The sequence below is a fragment of the Kryptolebias marmoratus genome, linkage group LG1 (assembly GCF_001649575.2).
Source record: "Kryptolebias marmoratus isolate JLee-2015 linkage group LG1, ASM164957v2, whole genome shotgun sequence".
Lineage (NCBI taxonomy): Eukaryota > Metazoa > Chordata > Actinopteri > Cyprinodontiformes > Rivulidae > Kryptolebias > Kryptolebias marmoratus.
In genome coordinates, this window is record NC_051430.1 from 6,745,863 (window position 1) to 6,751,237 (window position 5,375).

General features: G+C 40.6%; 1 pseudogene; it reads left to right on the forward strand.

Annotated features, from left to right (window-relative positions):
- The first annotated feature begins 299 nt into the window (after positions 1–299).
- On the forward strand, positions 300–5,158 carry LOC108246423 (annotated as a pseudogene).
- The last annotated feature ends 217 nt before the right edge of the window (positions 5,159–5,375 follow it).

Below are 5,375 nucleotides of genomic sequence, written 5' to 3' on the forward strand. Positions count from 1 at the left end.
CAGTTACTTACTTGACACAGCTTTTCCATTTCAGCTTAGCTTTTGTTAAATAAATTATGACACAGTGAAATCTGTTGTGTGTTTTCGTTCACTTGAAATGAATTTTTTTTTTTCAAAGGAGTGCAGATCGTCATTGCTTCGCTACCCCTGCTTATCAGGTCGGAGACAGAGTTTGGTTATCCACTAGAGACATTCAACTAAAAGATACATCCAAGAAACTGGCCCCTCGATTCATTGGTCCTTTCCCAGTTGAATGTCTCATCAATCCCACCTCTGTCCGTCTCGCACTCCCAGCTACTATGCGCATCCACCCCACCTTCCATGTGTCCCAGCTGAAACCAGTGGTTAAAAGTCCACTTAGCCCACCTACCGTCCTCCCTCCTCCTGCCAGTCTGATTGATAATCACCCTGCCTTCACAGTTAACAGCATCCTGGACGTCAGACGTAGGGGCAGAGGTTTTCAATACCTTGTGGACTGGGAGGGGTACGGACCAGAAGAACGATCATGGGTCCCCAGGTCCTTTATTTTAGATTCAACATTGATTTCTGATTTCTACAGGGCTCATCCAGAAAGACGTCCCAGATCGCCAAGAGGCATTCGTTGAGGGGAAGGTACTGTGAGGATCTGGGAATTTTGTCCTCGCCCTGCTGGCAATTCCACTAACTCTCCCTCCCCAGCTGTAGCTTATTCACCTGACAAGCAGCACCTGCATTTAAGCCTCTGGCTGGTTCCAGGTCTTCGCTGGAGCATCGCTAAGCTAACGTTTTTGCTTTGTACTTTTCCTAATCTCAGGTTGTGCTTTTTTGACTCTCTGGAACTGCTTGCCTTTCTGAACCTATCCGCTGCACTTACCTGGTAAACCTATCTGTTGCTGGACCTCTGTTTACCCCTGCTTCGACCGAATGCTTCGTCATTCCTCAAACCTGTAAGACAAGAACAATTAATTCTTTCACATCCAACTATCTGGTCAAGCACATCCTGACTCACTTTGCTCCTCCTTGCCGTTTCATTTTCTCCTGGTTGTCCTCTTCAGTTTTTGTACGCACCTGTAAATAAAACCACTTACCTTTTACTCTGTCTCAGTGTCTGGTTTTCGGCTCTGCTCCCACGATGGACTCCGGTTTATGTCAGCTATTTGAGCTGATTGAGACCTGATGTGAACCAAGGAATGCTAAGCGAAAAGTGATGTCCACTTATGTGGATGCCAGGTCCTAGGAGGTTAAAGATGGACTTTCTTTTTCCCGTTTCTGAATGTAAACAAATGAAAGTATCATTACATGTATTCTTAAAAGGACAAGCAGCTGATAGTTAGTCAGGTATTAGATGAGAAATGGATTTGCCATTTTAAAAATAAGCTCTGAACATCAAAATGATGTGCTGTGAATTATAGTTAAAAGTATCTTGCCAGGAGGCACACCTATTTGTTTTCTTCAGTGTTAGCCACTTAGCTGTATAACATAAAACATTGAACTTTACTTTTATTCTATAATTTTGTGAGAGTGCAGAATGAGGATTAAATTAGCGAGTTCCATATAACTCGGAATCAAGACAGTGCAGATTTCTAAAGCAGAACCTCTGAATCTCACAACGCCAGTTATTATACCCTGAAGGTTTAACATGCACAAAAACCCTTACAACGTAGCCATGCTATTGTTTGCTCTTGCTTTTTGTTTGTGTGCCAGCTTTTCCTACTGTTTAGCACACAACAGGTTTGTTCTTGGTGAAGTCCCAGGTATAAAGAAAAAAAAATTCTTTTGAAGTTCATTTAAATGCTCGAGTTGACTTGAATTGTTCACCTTTCCTGCTGCTGTAATTGACACGAACCATTCCCAGAATTAACTCACGCATGTACACACTTCCTGCCAAAAGCTGCATTCCCTCAAATTTATTAAGAGTTTTGCCACAGATGATTTTTTTTGGCTTCCGCTGCACGTTCGTCCCTCCTGTCTCTCTGACGTGACCTTAGATATGCGCAACAATGAACAATGAGCCTGCTTTCGAATGGGTCCAGCACTTTCCTTTCTGTGGTACTGGACCGGGCATCATCAGTACATGTGTGTACTTGCTGTGGTTCATAATATGAGGCCAGCAAAGTTATCTACCTCCCATCTGTTCATTTATGTACACTGGAGTGGTGAAAGTGCTTACTGGATTGGACTGGGAAGCTCCCATTAGTGCTTGTTAGACAAGACAAATAAATAGCTGTAAAAGTCAGGGGAAGTTGGGTGCAATACATTTAGAAGTGAGGTACAAGAGGATAAATGGATCTTGTCAATAGCAACTGAGGCAGTCACTACAACCAATTTATCAGGCCATCACAGCTGACCAGATGCACTGAGTCACTTCCTGTACGGTGGAGCAACATTCTTGTGACTCAGCGGCTGAGAAGTATCTACTCCTTGTCGTTTCACCCACATATTTGTTGTCTCTTATTGTATCACTATGGAGACAGTAAATCTTAGCTACTGCTAAGTGTTCAGTTGCTGTTTATTCGAGGTAACCTCGTGAAGCTGTGAAGAGTGTTTTATTGCTCTGCTGAGTAGAAACACAAACTATCATACGTGGTTGTGGACACAAGTGTTTTTTAGCTGTTTTGCTTGACATGCTGACTTCGAAGCTCTGTGTTGCACTCAGAGGGAGTATTCCCTTTTTCGTCCATCTTCTTACGAAGCATTTTTATGTTTCTCTGTAAAAGAAAAAAATTATATATATATATATATATATATATATATATATATATATATAAACAGATTCAAAACCCGCTGCAGTCTTTCTGTGTGGAGTTTACAAGTTCTCCTTGTGTGCACGTAGACCAAACATGCAGGTTAGGTTAATTGGTAACTCTAAATTGTCCTTAAGTGAGAGTGTAAATGGTTGTCTCGTTTGGCTCTATGTGTCCCTGTGATGGACTGGAGACCAGTCCAGGGTGTCCCCCACCTTTCACACAGTGACTGCTGGAGATAGGAGCTAGTGCCGCTCCCAGAGACCCTGAAAGGAGAAGCGGGTAAAGAAAATGGATGGACGAATGGATGGCTGGATGGATGGATGAGGTCAGTTGGCCATGGCAGCCATGCTTAATTGGATTGACTCCAAAAGTTAATCATTTGTACATGTACATCCAGTGATTACGTTCTGAGAGATTCACTAAACTCTGCCCACTGGTTTATGAAATATTTTGCTAACACTACAGACAAACAAACACACAGACACAGGTAAAAGTATTATCTCCTTGCGGTGTGGGTGGCAGGTGCTAACTTAGAGGGGAAGTAGCCTTCACGTTCTGCTTACTGATTATTAATAAGTGTGATAAGCTCCATAAAAGAAGATGTTTGGGCAGTTGCCTGTGTGATGAAGTATGTGTAAACAGGATGAAAGGAAAGCTCTGAAATTCCTTAAAAATTCCTTAAATGAATGCATGTCACCCACCGCCTATCATGAGATTTTTCCAAGACCCTATTCTGATGAAAAATTATGAAGTTACAGCTGTTTTTGTTAAATCTTTAAAATGACGATCTGTGTGATCTCACACAGTATCAGAAGTTCTCATGTGATTTGTTAGCACTCAGAGTGCTAACAAATCACATGAGACATGTCCCCCTCACATTAAAAAAAAAAACATATTTGGACCTCCCCTTATTTACCATAAAATATTAATTCACCCAGTGCTGTTTGCGCCACGAAAGACTTCATTCCACTTGACTGATAGGAGAATACTCATTCTACTAGAAGTCCACTCCTGGTTGTCCTGGTTACCTACAACAACTCACCGAACTGCATGCAGCATAGAGGACAAAATGATTCATCAGTGCAGGCTGCTCCAAACTAGTGATGGCCAGATAAAGCTTTGTGAAGCAGTGAGCCTTTCCAGGCAATTGTTTAAAAATGGTTCATTTCTTAAGGCTTCAGATGCTCAGCAGCTCCCCCTGTTGATCAAAAGTTTAATACAAATAATGAAAAATATGAGTTTACAGTCAAAATTCCTACATTTATTCAGTGTATGTTTAAATTGTTTTAAATTGGTTTCCAATGTATTGGAACAACAATTATAGTTTTTAATCTTCTAATAATTTTTTTATTGGTAGGAAAGTAGATGTGCAACTGTAAAGATGGACACACAATTCTGTGTATAAATTCTCTTGCCTTGTTGAGTTGAAATTTAAGAATCTGGGAGAACATATAAAAATTTAAGACAAAAATTAAAGTTTTTTTTGACTTTGTATTTAGTTCTGTGCTGCAGACAAACCTCAGACCTGAAATAGTTTGACTTATTCCTGTTCTGTTGTACCTTACTAGTGACATTAACTGTTTGGTTTGTGTTGTTCTGGTTTGTTTAATTTATTGATTTATTCATTTAATTTTCAAGTTTTCACATAAGGTTCATTTAAAATTGAAAAAAATCGGAGTGGGAGTCAAAGCTTTGGTTCAATTGGCTCATTGCTAGCTGAAACTAGTGGAGGTAACATCAGTCCCATTGATTTCTCACAATGTCCAGCTTTTTCTAAAACCTTTTTTTTTTCACACAGCCTCAAAATTAGCACTAGGTCATGTTAAATTACTGCTTAACTACACAATAACAAATTAGGTGGAAGCTACTTTCCTTTCCTTTAATTAACAGTCAACTAGTATAGGATGGTATTCTTGGATGACAATTAATTGTTTGGAATATCTGATCCCTCCCCAGACACAACGGATATTAGGAGATTATTTACAAAGAAGCGGAAAGTAAATCAAAATTTCCCCACAGGACATTTTTTTTCTTATGGAAAATTAGAAACATTCATCCTAAGCAGGACAAGAAGAAGGACACTGGGAAGTCCAAGTAGGACAAGGAGCCAGTCAACAAGTCTGGAGGCAATGCTAAGAAGAAGAAGAAGTGGTCCAAGGGAAAAGCGAGGGACAAGCTCAACAACCTGGTCCTCTTCGACAAGGCGACCTACGACAAGTTGTACAAAGAAGTTCCCAACTACGAGCTGATCAGCCCCGCTGTTGTGTTAGAAAGACTGAAGGTCCATGGTTGTCTCGACAGGATCGCCCTCCAAGAACTGCTCGCCAAAGCCGTGATCAAACTGGTGTCCAAACAAAGAGTGCAGCTGGTTTACACACATAATCCCAAGGGTGGAGACGAGGAGTCGGCAGCAGAGAAAACATGATCAGGTCTCCTGTTTCTCATGGTCTGTTTGTAATGACAGTGTAAAAAAAAATAAGTAAGAGATTCCATGTTGTGATCTGAAAATGACATACAGTGACTAATTACTTCTGTAATTTATCAGCTTCAGCTACACCTATTATAGTGCACAGAGCGCCATCTGCTGGTATTCCTATTATAAGCAAGAATAAAATGATCACATCAGAAAAGTTTATTGGGAGTTTGGTA